The sequence below is a fragment of the Orbicella faveolata genome, unplaced genomic scaffold (genome assembly GCF_042242905.1).
Source record: "Orbicella faveolata isolate gen_17 unplaced genomic scaffold, um_ofav_v1 contig_27, whole genome shotgun sequence".
Lineage (NCBI taxonomy): Eukaryota > Metazoa > Cnidaria > Anthozoa > Scleractinia > Merulinidae > Orbicella > Orbicella faveolata.
In genome coordinates this window covers 3,203,619-3,219,490 of record NW_028301555.1, presented here as the reverse complement: position 1 = coordinate 3,219,490, position 15,872 = coordinate 3,203,619, and the positions used below count along the sequence as shown (strand labels likewise).

The 15,872-nt window shown below is 37.9% G+C and overlaps 1 pseudogene across 1 annotated transcript in view; it reads right to left on the bottom strand.

Annotated features, from left to right (window-relative positions):
• Positions 1–15,872, bottom strand: part of LOC149107169 (uncharacterized) — a 34,092-nt pseudogene that overhangs the window by 13,559 nt on the left and 4,661 nt on the right. The window contains exons 4-10 of the transcript XR_016209315.1: positions 8,330–8,441; positions 7,281–7,333; positions 6,822–6,878; positions 5,299–5,622; positions 4,288–4,637; positions 3,964–4,117; positions 3,503–3,593 (exon numbers count right to left, since the gene is read on the bottom strand). The product of XR_016209315.1 is annotated as an uncharacterized LOC149107169 (transcript). The remainder of the gene's footprint in view (positions 1–3,502; positions 3,594–3,963; positions 4,118–4,287; positions 4,638–5,298; positions 5,623–6,821; positions 6,879–7,280; positions 7,334–8,329; positions 8,442–15,872) is intronic.

The following is a 15,872-nucleotide window of genomic DNA, read 5'->3' as shown; positions in this document are numbered from 1 at the left end:
AGAATCGTAGAATTGTAACGGCAAAATCTTAAGGTAAAATCGTAAAATATGAGAATGGAAAGCTAAATTTAAAGCTTTAGTGGTAAATTGGAGAATAGTAACCCATGATAAATATATCACAAACCAAACTTTAAAAAAAAAAAAAAAATATGAATTTTTCTCAAGGGTTTAGCACACTATTTGTGAAAGTCAGCAAAATCAGCGAAAGATTAACTGATTCATTGTATTATACATTCATTGTATTATTTCATGCTGCAAAGCAAGCCCTTTAAAATGTAGGCAATCGGTTAATTGGGGAGCATTTGCCATTTTTTGTGCTAGCTGATGAGATGAGATATTTGTTACTGGAGTGTAGGTACCTTTCAATCAATCAATCAATCACTCACTCGATCAGTCAATCAGTCAATCAATCAATCAATCAGTCAGTCAATCAATCAGTCAATCATTCAATCAATAATATTTTAGTTCCATTTATACCACAAAGTACAAGCTCACACCATGTCAAAGCATAACCACAATAGCTCTAAACTGAGTTGATTCCCAAGAAAGCCTTCCCTTAGACTTTCTAAAAGTCCTTTCCAATAATTCTTCCCTGGCCTGTTGGTTTCGTCGTTGGAAAGGACTTTTCCCACTTGCAGCGCGCCGAATTTTACCGGTGGATTTTTCCACCGGTGACGTAAATACGCATTAACCAATGAGCAAACAAGTACTGACTATACGTCATGACATCGCGCGCGATCAACGACACAACTCGCAGAACAAAATTAGTGTCTGCTGAGTTCAAGTACAATAAAAATATTTTTCATTCAGCTTTTGTTCTCGGATATACTTAAGGATATGAATTTTATGGAAGCAATCGAATATGGTCTATCCAACTTATTTCAATTCTTTGAAAGAAGGACAGGGAAAGCAGTGGAAGGCTATCTACCCGACCAATACGTGTTTGTTTACTTACGGACTTGATCTGAGCTCCTGCGTGATCCGGATCGTTTGAGAGAATTAAGTTTGGACCTCTCCAAGAAGAACAGAGCCGTTCCTGCAGTTTGCGAATGACCAAGTTTCTTCTCTACAAAGAAAGGGCATCGAGGCAAATTTGCATTGGCCATTTTACCGACTTCACCGTGTTGAAAGCACTCGTCGGTCGATGAAGGACTTTTGGGAACAGCGCTTTTATTCTCTGCCGTTAGTTGCGACTTCGATTCTCAACGTTATTTAATCAAGAGTGCTTTACACAATAAAAGTTCTCCCCGACTAATTCCGTCTTCATTAGTTCATTCGGATTCTTGTCGGTACAAGCTAGATCTACATAAGCCTATAGCATTTGTCTGGCAGTTCTCTGGTCGACTAAAACAAATAATTCCAGATCGGTTTACACACGGTTTTGTCTTTTCAGGAGGCGTTAATCAACGGAACAGCTTTTGCAGTCTGTCTGCTGGCTACATACTGCACTGTACACCAAATAAATTCACTTGAGTTAAGGAACAGTAATCGTAAACGTTTTGATGGAAATCATTTTCTGCTTTCGCGACGATCGCGCGCGGAGCACATGAAAAAAGAGAAATGTCAATCCTGATTTTCGCGCCAAAAATTTACGCTCTGATTCACATTCCTGCAAGTGAAACAAGTCGACCTCTCGCGACTTACGTCGCTCGCGCTCGCCCTCGCAACTTCGTCGCATTATCGCTTCACTCGAGGGATATAAATAAGTCAAGGATTAAGAAAAGGTCGACTTGTGGCAAGTCTAGCCTTCCCTATAAAGCCCGCAAATAATTAATGGTTATTCCATGAGTGCAGGTTGGATATGAGACGATGGATAGCCCACGAGGCATGTAGCATTGAGTTGACTATAATCATTTCATATCCAACAAGCGGGAGTGGAATAATCGTTTTTATTATACATTGTAGTCGCCATCTGTCTTCTCATTGGCTAAAAGCCTACAGTTAATTCTGGGAAACAGCGCAACCTACAGATTATTCACTAATCTGCTACCAGATTAGTGAATAATCCATAGATTGCGCGCGCAATGCATGATTTCCAAGAGCAGTGTCAAGTTCAAGTAAGAACATGGCTTGTCGAAAATAAACTGTGTTCGGTGTGATAATGCGTTTGTCGTTATTTTCTTTCAGACAAAGCATAATAAAACAATTATGACATTCAGTTTTTGTGATATCCGAAATAATCAAGGTCTCGGTTAGTGTTATCAGCCTCTGCCTTCGGCTTTGGCTGATAACACTTACCTCGAACTTGATTATTCTGGATGTCACAAAAACCTCATCTAATAATTGTTTTTAATAATTGAATTATACATATAAACTTACCATATTTGTAGAGCATGGCATAATTCCTGCATGATATACTAGTATTACGGCTAACAAGCCAATAAAAACTCATATTGTATTATGCAATAATCCAGTTTTAAATAAAACTGATTGTATATGTGGCTTAACAAATTTAAATAAGACAAATCCATACATCACATTAATGTATGATCAACAATGTTAATTTAAAAAATAGCAAAGAAATCGTTGTCTAAATCTCCAAATATAATAAGCTAACTTTTCGAACTATGTGATTAGGATTTCTAAGTACAGTAAACAAATGCAAATCAACTCTAATATGGTAATTTATTTCACTTTTGAATATCTAATTTGGACAAGGAGAAAAGGTCACAGTTCATATTCAAACTGAGGCGAAGAAGCGTACTTACTCAAAAGGGTAAAAATATATTCCGCAAATCGACGGCTTTACAGTCAACTGATCGTTGAATAACCTCTTCCGTGACTTACATTTGTAAACAAGTAATTCCACTAATTCCATCCAAATGTAAAGAGATGAAATATATTACCCTCTTGTTTCCGAAAGTCTTGAGAAGGCGTCTGTGATTTATATTGTTTTCAAACTAAAGCGGTACTGTCTTTGAATTTGCGGTCACCGATAGAGACATTTTAAACTCCTGACGGTTCAAAGCAATGAATATTGGCTTTTAAAGGTACAATGGCTCCTGTAGAACCTGCACTGGACACATGCAAAGTCTGTCCTAGCTTTCGCTAGGAAATTTACTCCCGTTGTCTCGATTTGTCGACTTGCATGAACATCTGAAAGTGAAACAACAATTGCAAACGGGTTTCGTTATTTGTACTTAATTACGAAGCTAGATTTTCGACACGTAAAAGAAATGAAAAGATGCAGAACTCAAGACCAAGCTCAAAATGAACGACTTACCTTAAAACTAATTGCAGGGGAAACTAGAAACCACGCTTACAACCGAAATGGCTGACTCAGACTAGTGCGCCGTGGGACACAAGACCACGTGACTGACTCTCGTACTCTCGTGGACAAATAAATAAAGAAATCCGCTCATGACATAGTGTGGCTTCCTGTAAGCCACACAAAAATCAACCACAAAAAGTAGTATTACTGACCAGAGAGATTGACGAGTTTGTTCACGTATAAGGCAAACCTTATAACCTACTTCACGACCAGAATTGCGTTTATTCTTACCTCCACCTTTAAGAGACCCTGTAGAGAGTGTAAGTGTAAGACTGTCTTGATTATAATCGATGAGGGGTCTTAAACTTTGACTGTCACATAGCTGTAGAAAAAAATTCAAGAAACATCAGAGGCAAAGGAACATTAGGGAACTTAGAAGCTAAAGAATTACAAGGTTGCTTTGCAGTTCAGGCTTGAAACCCTTCTCAATAAATGCGATTGCCTAAGCGCACCTTGAATAGCCTTCTTATTAGAAGTTTAAAAGTTTGTGAACTAACCGACATTGCACATCATTAGCTTGTCCATGTAAATCAGCATAAGTATACCTGTAAATCTTATCTTATTCTTACAAAAGATAAAGTGTTGTTAAAGTTAAGGATTAAACGATTAACATTTCTTCTGAAAATTTCAAGTCTGTTTCAGTGGAAAGCAAGTAACTATTAGGTAGTAAATAAGTCTTTCTTCTGTCTTACCTTCTTTCCATTACAGAAAAGATCTTGGTGTTTGGTTGGAAGTCCAGTTCTCTCCATAATCTCACTTTTTACATCAACAACTGAGGGCGGGTTAGTAAACTGTAAGCACAGAGGACCAAGGTAGCTATGCTCAATAATGACCTGAGTTTGTGAGCTGCAAAAAAAAAAAAACAGCCAGTGTCATTTTTTTCTGTCTCTATATTTAGTTGAATGTGCACGAATGTGAATGGATGTGCATGAATTTGACAGAAAGTACAGTAAATCCGCAAATGTAAAATGTTCTATTCCCATTTGAGGATGACACAATGGTACAGTATATCTTACCAGTTGTCGCTTACTGGTTTAGTGGCATTCTGATCCTCTGGGGGTATAACTTCCACCCCAGGAACAGTTTCTTCTTGTTTGCCTGATTCTGGGCCGGTTTCCTGTACAGGCAGCACTGGTTCAACTACATGTACCCCTGCCATCTGCTCCTCTGCGTGTATAACTTCCACCACAGGAAAATTTTCTTCTTGTTTGCCTGATTCTAAGCTGGTTTCCTGTACAGGCAGCACTGGTTCAACTATTCCTGCTATAGATGTAGCATCCGCCGCATTGCCACTATTACATTTGCTCTCTGAACATAAATTACCAAACTGAAATGACTCACTTTTGTGAAGCTCCAGCTTTGACACCTAAAGGAAAGTTAACAAACACTAGCTAGTAACCATTAGGACAGGCACTAGACATTATCAAACACGTTTGATAATAATTGATGATCAGGAATAGGTTACCACTGGCAGTAGTTTTTTTTTTTTTTTTTTTTCAAGTCACCCTTGGCTAATAATATTATTCACTAACACCCATTATCATTCAAGACATTTTTTTCTTCCTTTTCATTGGCCAAAAGTCCACCACAAAACCTGCAAATAACCACAGGTCAGCATGTATTGGTCTGCTCATGTGTAATACCATACAAATGTGTTTCGCTGCAAATTATACTATTCTGCTCATACGTAGATTAATTACCAACAGATGTACACACGCTCCTGTGTGAAAAAATGGTAAGTAGATCGCTTTCTTGAGCTGTCAGAGAGTAACTCAAACTATGAAAACAAACTTGGTGATCAAATGATAAAACAATTTACTGAACTCTGTTATTGCAAAATATTGGGATTCATCAGTGTCTTGCAGATCGATTATTTGCCTCACATGCATTCATCTTCAGTTACAGTTTTTCACTATACGGACCTACTGTACCACCCAGCAAATGATATGTTATGTATCCCCTTCATGTTAATATCTGCCACTGCATAAGTTCAAGTGCACTATAACCAAACACCTGACCAGACAAACCTGTTTCTTTTTCTTCTTCTTCTTCTTTGGCTTTGGTCTCTTCTTAAATGAAGCTGAACCAACACCACCAAACCAGACTGTTAAATCATCTCCCTTTTTTCTCTTTCTCTTTGGTTTAGAGAGCAAAAGCATGCTGTAGTCAGGTGTAAACTGATGTACATGTTCTGGAGGTGTGTACATGTACTTTACTGGTTTGGGATCGATTCTTTCTTTTGGTGGTACATGTACATCATACTTCACCTCCTTTCTTCTAAATTGTCGTTTAACATAAGGACAGGCCTTCACTTGGTAGAAGTGCCCACTGTCATCACAGTACAGTAGTGTCTGTTGATGGGAAACAACTAAGCATGAATATATGTGTTGCAAGTCAAAATGAAAACCAGGTTAAAATGAATCTTAACCCTAATTACTCATGGATCATGAATAAGTAGGGTTGGAAGACAAAGGAAATTGAGCATCAAATGAGGCTAAAATCATTTCAACCTGAATTTCATTTTGACCTGCAAAACATCCCCCTGTCTTAACCCAAAATGGATGGAGCACATTTAACATTAAGATAGTATTTTTAAGCATGAAAACAGGGATGAAATGTCCACCCGGCCATGGCGAATGGACCATGAAAACTGCAATTTGGACAACCTTTTGTCTGTATTTCCACATTCCAAACTGTTTCAGTTTAGATGCAGACAGAACTATGTACCTCTAAATTTATTAGAGCCCAAGTATTTTGTTTTCAATCAATCGGTAATTGACCATTAATATTATTCTTCCAAACATATATACATATGTTGTATAAAATGATGCATAAATACGAATAAAAATACTTCACACATCACAAGCTTTGTGTCAAAGTTTCCAAACAAAGGATTTTTCAAATAAATGTGAGGCTTGGGAATAGATGCATTTAAGTATTATTATACAAATATTTACACCATATTGACCAAATTAATTAAGAGAAAAAGCTTTTTCAAGGTATCACCTCTTGATTATTAAATTAACATAAAATAAATAATTTAAAAAGTAATTTGAATTTGCATCAGGAACTGCAAGTCAACAAGATTAGGGCAAAGTGTTATGAATGGACGTATTTAAAGTTAAATTTAAAGTTCCATATATTTGCATGGTGTGCTTGCAAGGTGTAACTATGTGGCACTAGTTCAAAACTCATTCTCACAAGCCCCAGAAAAACATTTTATAAGCATTATCTGTCTCCATAATTTGTAACTTGAATGTCCTAAAAATATTTTCCCCAAAAAATTCACTTGCCTTCCAGGCAAGCAAGAGAGAATTCACTCGTTTAATATTAATTGAAAAACGCTTATCTAGCACTGGGTTATCGGACACGACTTTTGTTTGCATGCTCAATGCTGTTTCTACTTATTTTAAGTTCCAATTGGTACATTGGTTCATTTGCATTAGATTTAATTTGTTACTTTACATTTCAATACGCTTATTTATAATCAAAAAAATAAATATCAAATAAAGTTTAATACAAGACTAGATATTAAGTAATGAATACTTACATTTCCTAGCAAAGAGTTTGCTACTACTGCATCAGCAAGTGTCACAAAAGCATATGTCTGGAAGGAAAGAATTAAGGTGTTAACAGATGCATGTACTGTAGGCCAGGGTGCATGTACTTTTACTTACCCTACGAGGATACAAAATATCACCAAAATAACTTAACTAAAATTACATCTCCATATAAATGCTACTACAGTTATTTAAAATAATGTATAACTGCAGGAATTTGAACATAATTTTATCATTTGAGTAACCTACATTTTATTGTACAGGGTGCTTGGTAAGAGGTTAAGCTCATGCAACATTGTATTATCTCATTGGGAAAATTTCTTCTTCCTCTTATGTGTTTTTTTTTTCAACATTGGCTAACTTTACAAAGCAGGGAATGGGTAGAAAAACAATTCTTAACTAAGTGTCATAAATTGTACAACCAAACATCTCAAGTTGTCAGAAGTTACCTTTGTAGAGGGAATGCTAACTTTTGTGACTGCACCAGGAAAACCGCACACACCTGGTAAATCGACCAAATTCGGTGTTATTTAATTGTATTAATTAACTGAATGCAGATCTCAGAGTAGTAGGGGTATAAGATTCAATTTTTTTGTAGGAAAAAATAAACCTTCTTTTTGGTTTGTAAAAAACGGAAGTTTTGATCTGGGCAGACTTTGTTCCCTGTAATAAACATTTAACTAAAAAGAATCAGAAAAACACTGGCAAACAAAAGCAGTACCCTGTACTTTACTTGCAGATAAAATCACATATTCTGGTTTGAAATTGGGTTAGGGTTTGAAGAAGTGGCTGTAGACCCTCACCAAACTTCTCGGGGAGTACTTATTTTCCTCCCCAGTATAGAAATGCTTTATGAAAGATAAAATATTTAGCGTTTTGTGAAAGTAGTAAAAAACATATTTAAAACATATTTGTCATTGTTTTCCCGAAGAGCACCTACAGTAGGTTTATCAAGGGGGATTACAATATAACAATTTTTACTCCATCTACATGTGTTGTGTTGTTCCAGAAAATATCCAATCCCCTCCCATGGAAGGTTTTTTAGCTTGAACCCCCCCACTCCTGCGGAAATGCCATTTACTTTCCTTTAAAAAATTGTGCCTTGTAAAACCCCCCTCCCCCTTGGAATTTCCGTTAACCTTCCTTGGGCTGGGTATGGATATTTTGTGGAACTACACGTTCAGGTTCACAAACAAACACACACACAAACAACAAACAAAAATCGAAAACAACATGATTTTAGAATACATTACTGAGTACATTTAGAAAAAATTTAAGTTCTTGACAGGATATCCGATTACTTTCAACACTGGTAGCTGGTCTTTTCTCTTGGAGTTTCTTAGACAAGTGTTTATCAGTGATCCTGAACCCAAAAGGTAGTCTAGATGAGTAGGGGCTGTGCCATGTCTTAGCGTCTTGCCTCATAATACCTCCTGCATTTTATTTAGGGGAAAAGAGGCTCCCAACAGTTTTATTAATAATTTGTGTGAACGTGTACCTTCAAGGAAATCTTTTAAAGTACTTTCTTGGCAATCAGGTGGAAGGCCATGAAGAAACAGCTTTAAGTCATCAACTAGCATAGTTCCACTGTTTGTGAAATGTACCATGGTCTGAGAGGGAAAAAGGGAAAAACAGTCAGTAAAATACAGACTATAATTATATCATTACAGTTGAACCTCTGGTTGCGACCACCTCTCGTAAGCAACCACCTCTCGTAAGCAACCACCTCTCACAGAAATAGATATACACCAGTAAGGAGAATTTGTATGTCACATCAGAGCAGAATAGACATTAACCAATTACAACCATTCTTACTTCTAACTGTTGTTCTTTGACTAAAAAACTTCGTGAGCAAGTTATAATGGCAGAGTTTTCTTCGCCAGTTTGTTTACTGCGGAAAAATTACCAACTGAAATGTGCGTGACATAGTCCGTTGTATAATAGTGCAGTGGGACTGAAAAATAGAGAAATTTTAATCTAAAAAAGCTAAGATGAAAAGATGTGTAATTTTGTAACATGATACAGTACCGCATGAAACTACATCTATGGACCCATCAGGTTGCGGCAAAACCTCGTCTTTGCCACTTGCTCACACCTCGCGTACACCACGGGTGAAAATATGTAGCACCACGGTAAAGACGAGTGCGACCGCAATTGAAAAAATACTGTGGCAAAACAGACGAGGTAATACCTCAGGGAAGTAATGTATGTGTATCGAGTAGAGTGGCATTGTTTCATCAACGTTGCTTGTAAACTCCATCATAATCCGGAATCAAGAAACACGCTCGATGCAAAGTCAAACGGTTAACATGTAAATGCCTATCCTCTACATGCAGTTTGTTTCGCTCTTTCAAAATGTTCATGACCTTTTTGTGCGGACTATTAGTAAGCCCTTTCACGAACTCTGACGATACTATTCGGAGCCGTTTTAATTGGATTCGCAGGGTTTTGAAGGTCACTTGATTAGAACAGCAACTGGATGGAGCAGTCTACTACTACCGTAAGCTACAAGCGCTAAACGTTACTAGTTTCAGGTAAAAATGTAACTGTTCACGTCTTCTAGTTCATTTATTTGTTTTTAATTGTAAAATTGATGTATTGAAAGTAGTAACACAACTTCGTGACTTAGTATTGGAAACAACTGAGGTCAGGAATCAGTGGAAATCAAACATGTAGCATCTTTTGATTTCCACCAAAGGTCACGTGAAATGTTAAAAAAATCTACTAGCCTAAATTGGTGAAAGGTTTCGACTCTCCTTTTGATCAAGTGTATAAAAGCGAATATTTTATTTCCCTGTAGGAATCTTTGCCTAAAGGAAGATAACATGTACATGTGTTGAATGCCGTCAAGAATAAAGAGCAGCTCGACCGCTTCCTCGGGCTGCATTCCTTCACTGAGTGACTCATGGTAAGTATGAGGAGCATTTGTAGGAATCGCACTGCTATCTTGAGTTGTAATCAGCACCCGACCGTGACCCCACTCTTCACTGGCGGTTCGAGGTAGGTACTCATAAACCAAGGACAGGTTAACAACGTTGTCTGCTATTATTAACCATTTTGAGAACTGTTTAAACTGCGGGAAAATTAAAGACCGGAGTTGCTGAATTCTTTCCTTGGGGTTGGCTTCTTTAGCAGTAGCCAGTTTGGTGAGAGCGTATTCAGTAATTCCCAACTGTTCAGCCTGAGTGAGGTACGAGTCAGCTAGCGTTTCAAGGGTTTCAGCATTCAGGGTTGCAACGAACGTTAAACCTTTACTTTCACCCGATCCTTTTGTAAAGAACTCTTCTCCAATTTGACGCGCAAGTTGAGTTTTGCCACATCCAGGATTTCCTGATAAATATATGGTACTGACTGCTCCGTTACTTCCATCATCAAGCTCCTGCATTTTTGCCATGATCCTTGTGACGTCATTTGAACGTCTGATGATTTGGTGAGATGGCTTGAAAGTGAGAGTACAAAAAGACTCAACTTTGGAATTAATCTCTTGTGTAAGACATTCAACCTGCTCTTCATTTTCCTGTATCGTGTCTTCTGCCACTTGTAAATCACATTTGACTTCTTTTAATTCCGATAGAAGATTAGCAGCCTGTGCCATCAACTTGTTTACTTCTGCCGTGGGAAAGCTCGTCTGGTTTTTAACCGCCTCTATATCACTGATCGGAAGACTCAAAGAGTTGAACGCCAGCAACACTCTTTTGACATAACCCCTGAATTCAGAATCAGTAAGTTTCGCGTCGCTGATATGAGCAATGTCATTTCGGACCACGCGAAGATCATCGACTTCTTTCTTGATGGCTGCACTCAGCGTTGTGCCAATGCTATCTGAGAACAGGATCACGAAAAACAAACAGCTACAGTCCCACTCTGCCGTGTTACCGTCTTTTATAGCGGCCAGATATCGGACATTCCTGGAGCGGCCTTTTCTAGACTCCTTATTATAAAAGTCTAAACCATTTTTTGGCGTGTCTTTCCATTCTCCAGGTGTTGTTTTGTATAGGAAATCCCATTCTTGCTTGAAGACTTGTCGTAGTCCTTTGGGAATCAAGTGAAAGGCGATGTAACAAATTCGAAAATAGTTCAGTTGTTCTGAAGTATACTCCATCGCGGAATGATCTGTTGTAAAGATATACCATTTGAATCTGGTTACGAGGATTTGTGTAGAGCAGAGAATGTCCCGTTTATTCTAGAGACCCATTCTCTGGCTGTCTGGACGAACTTGAGCAAGTTTTCTCAGAGCTGTTGGTTTTGCTTAATAATAATAATAATAATGATACTTTAACGGGAAGCTTTCTCACCCGTAGGTGATCTACAGAAAGGTCCCGATCCAAAATAACATTAAATTATTAAAAAATAAATACACAAATTAAAAAAATATATATTCAAAATTTCAATATTCAAAATTCAATATTTAAAATATATTCAGTGTAAAGACGACAGAAGACGAGTAATTCGTCAAGGCGGACTTTATCTTTTTTGGTACATCTTGAGGGTCATTCCACTGAAATAGAACCTGCACTGAGATTTTTTCAAACTTAACTAATATGTAATTTTGACATTAACTCCTGTGTAGTCACGTGACCTTTACTGGGGACATCAGAATAAGAATCATTAGATGACGGTTTTGGTAATAGTTCAAAGCCCTAGCAATTTGTTACAACCCGTTGAACCAGCAGACCGTAGACGATTAGTTTTTTAAATTAAGTTTTCTTACTGAACGCAATTTGACGTAAATAAAAAGTCTGATCTCGAAAAGAAAGATAATAATTAAGATGGCAAGAGCAGGTCTTAGTAACTTGACAAAGTTTGCTGAATTTTAAAGTTTCCGATACGGAAAGTAACTTCAACTACCTTGGTCAAAATAGAGATTGCCAACATTTTTGATGCCGGGGGATAATTAAGGTCCCACATGAATATTCAAAGACGTTAGAACAAGAAAACAAAGTGATTAAAATTCCTTCGAAACAATGTTGCCAAGCAAGCATAAAATTAAGGGCTTTCCCTCGATGGTAAACTTATGTCTAGAACTAATAAATAACGTTTGCTCGCATTTGTGTATTATATTCCAGGTAGCTGTGATGTGTTTTGTGATGTTGTGTAAATGTCTCATAAACAAACTAAAGACTAGATAATTATTATTGAATACCGTTTTCTTGTGCTCATACAAACCCAACCATCTTGTCATACTCAAGCTATTCTTCCCTTTCACTCACAAACTTGAAAAATCACTTCCCGATGGTGGCCATGAATATAGCTACCTAAAAGTTTCACTAAGTTGGAATTTTGCTATCCTTAGCATGGCTTAAAGTGCCATTAACCCCCTATTTTTTTTTTCGCTAATATAAATTTCCTTTTTCTCATGATCACCACTGCGAAAAAATTATAGTTGTAGCTATTTTCGTTAATTTGGTATGAATTTTCAAAGTTTGTAAAATTGCCCTTTTCCATGTTCACGACTGAGTAATAGTGGAGAATGGGACGAGCTGGCTTCTGACGTCATTTCGCAAAAACAATATTTTGTTTCTGATAAGAATATATGCGAACATGCGATAGTGTGAGTCAAAATCGTTGCAGAATGCAAGGAAGATGTGTTGTTGGAGGCTGTAACAATACAGGATGCGTAGGATAGCGTATTCCTCTTCATTCAATACCTCTATCTCGATGAAACTCGACCAGAAACGAGAATAAGACCAAAGAAGTGGGCTGATCTGTGCGACCCTAAAGCCGGGGAGCCATTGAGGATTTCTTCGATCTCGGGTTCGCCGCTACTGTAAAAACCTAGAGATTTTCATGGCCTGTACATTCTTCTCTATCTCTGGTGGAAAGCTTAGCATTGTCAAGGTACTGCATGAGACACGAATTTGGGATAAGCTGGAAGCCATCTGACTATTCCGAGCGCAAACGATCCTCAGAGTCGCAGACGAAACTATAGATCGTTTTCATGTGACGTCATCATTTTCTAAGGGAGGAGGATAAGAGGGGGTAAATTTATATCTGTTTACAATGTTACAGCTTAGTAGTGTGCTTCGTTTGGAAACCAGCGTATTTTGAATTTCAGAGTTTTTGGCGGTGCGTGACAAAAAGCAACAATCGCATTTGTCGAAAAACATATACCTATCTAATTTTTAACTTTTTCAGAAGTCAGATCATTAGAAAAAGTGCTTATGCAAATGTTTGGTCGCTCAGTACAGATAATCAGTCGCCTTGATAGCCAATGTAAGTTCCAAATGTTTACACTATTTTCCCGCCGCCATATTGGTGCACCACAGAGGAACACCAACATGGCGTTTCCATACTGGGCTCTGTAAATTTCTGCGAAACATTTCGACAAATATCTGCAGGCTGGGAAAACGCACAAACCTAAAACTTGGAGAAGTGTCTTCTCTATCTACTTTCTATAAGATCACAATTTCTTGACTTTATCCACTGAATGGTAATCAGTAATGTGAACATGTTAGCTTTACTAAAAATGTCAATGAACAGAGAGCTTCAGCTCCGAAAGCTCTTGATGGAAAGCTTGTCAAAGCTACGCAAAATGGTTAGATCTTGATCATAAAATTGATTGATCAGCCGAGCACAATAAGTAATTATGTTAAACTGAGTTTCATTACCAGTGCAGGTTGCGGATTGAAAGATGTGCAATCTCACCCGAGATGATGGATTGATTGTTTTCCTGCCGTGGGGCGACGATCAAGGCCAAAATAAATATCTTAGGAAAGCCAGTGAGACTTGAGAGCGCGAAAGCAAAGTAGTAGGACTAAAATGTCTCGGAACAACAGATGTGCAAAATACCTGGAACAGAACCTGTTGTAGAAACTGTTTAATTGGTTTTGCTGATTTGCTCTCCCGTTGTTTCTTAAAACTATCAGAGTCTGTAAAAACAAATCCAATTAACGTTGACATTAATACAATCTTCCTTAAAATCACACTTTGGAGAAATAGATGCATTCTTAGACTTCTGAAGTATTCAAAACAAACAGTAGACGAGCGACCAATTATTCAGACATGCATTCTTGAAAAATGCATAGTTGCTGCCAAATTGTTAAGCAAATGACAAAGTTACTATCTTCTGACGTTTCGGATTAAAACAGCACCGAGTAGTAATACTGAGTGAGCATGGCGGTCGGACGTCTGATTTCACGTGGCATAGTATTCGCTTGTTGCCTTCTCTTAATCGTATTGTGGCGGTGGAAAACAGAAGATGGTGGCATTGGTGATGTAGGATTTGGTCACAAGAACAAGACAGAGACAGCGACAGAGACAAAAGTGGCTAATTTGTGGACAATTTTGGATCCTAAAACGACTCGCTGGACGCTTCGAATGTTTAAAAGGAAATTTTTCCAGCGAAGGCTTTTTTACTACAACAACACGAAAGCTTCGTTTAATCCTGACTGCTGGATACTACTCTCAGGAGGTTGTCCAAATCCTGGACCAAAACAGAACCAGACTAAAGTAAGAGCAAAATGTTGCTTATAATGTGAACGGGTCATCGGCCAGAACACGAAACGGATCCTGGAGTGTTCAGAATGTTCACAACAGGCTCATTGGAAACGTGTAGGATTGACCAAACAAATGTGCGCTTAGGCAGAAAGCTGGAACTGCTGGAGTTGCTGCTCTCCATTTAATTTCTCGGATTCCTTCTTTGAACAAGCTAACATTGACGAAATTGATTTCAATTTCACTGACGTTTATGCAAATCTTGAGGCGACAATCGAAGGAAATTATGCAGATCGATCCACACGACCCAAGAAGATTGAAGCTCGAGGGACAACAAATGTACAAGGAACAATGCTGTGTCATTTGAACATCAACAGCGCACAAAATAAATTTGAATTGACTCACATGATTAAGAGGGTGTCTCTGTAAGAACCGACCACTGATTTTACTTCGAAAATTTGATTTTTCTCATAAGCTGGGATTTCGAAGCCCTTACCTAGTCAATCACTAAAATGAGTTTTGTTTCATTAAAAATTCCAATTGAAGTTTTCTAGGATTGATCGAGGTTCGGTCCGCTCGACACAAGTTTCATGCCCGCCGAAACTGGAAAAATAGCACATATTGCCGGCGCTCTAAAAAAATAATATTCGCTCAAAAGTCCCAATTCCTTTTTTCAACTATAGATATATCATAGCAGTTTGTTTAGCCATATTGCAATTATAATTCAATGTTGTTTCTTCAACGGTTAAAAGAAGATTTTCTACCCGTTAAATCGAGTTTTGAACCAAACGCGAAAATAGCTCTACTTTGAAGGCACGTTTTAAAAATGTGGCACCTGTTTGAAACTGCTGAACTACATGAATAGAAAGTATAAATGTCCCTTAATTTAAAACAATAATAAAATTTGTCTGCCCACTAGGTTTTCAAAACTAACGACCGCTTTAAGTTCAAGAAATTTTGAAAATATTCCAGTGAGTAACTAACACACTCGCCTTCGTAAAGTGCTGCGATAAATTCCCGTAAATCTCTTACCTGGCTTCAAGATTAAAGTTTTGGTCCTTTGTAGCGATCCTTGAAACCTAGGAAGCATTAAAACTGCCAGCTTTTCCTTCCAACTGTAGGTTTGTATATAAAGTAGATTTATACATTCCTCATTTGTGTCGAGCGTGACCGTCACATACTTCGATGTTCTTTATATCACTGACCATGTTTTCCTCGAAGCCGGTTTAATTATGTAGACTCCTCTTGAAAAGTTTGTAGAAGCACTCTGTTGGACAACTCTCGGCACGCATACATGTATGAACAGTAAACGGTGATTCGGGAAGCCAAGGAAGGATTGATAAATGCCACGCCCATTTTGTGTTTATAACAACTGATTTAGTTCCCAATCTTTCCCGTTAATGGGAAGATTGGGAACTAACTCACTTGTTGTAAACACAAAATGGGCGTGGCATTTATCAATCCTTCCTTGGCTCCCCGAATCACCGTTTGAGCGAATATTATTTTTTTAGAGCGCCGGCAATATGTGCTATTTTTCCAGTTTCGGCGGGCATGAAACTTGTGTCGAGCGGACCGAACTTCAACCATTCCTAGAAAACTTCAATTGG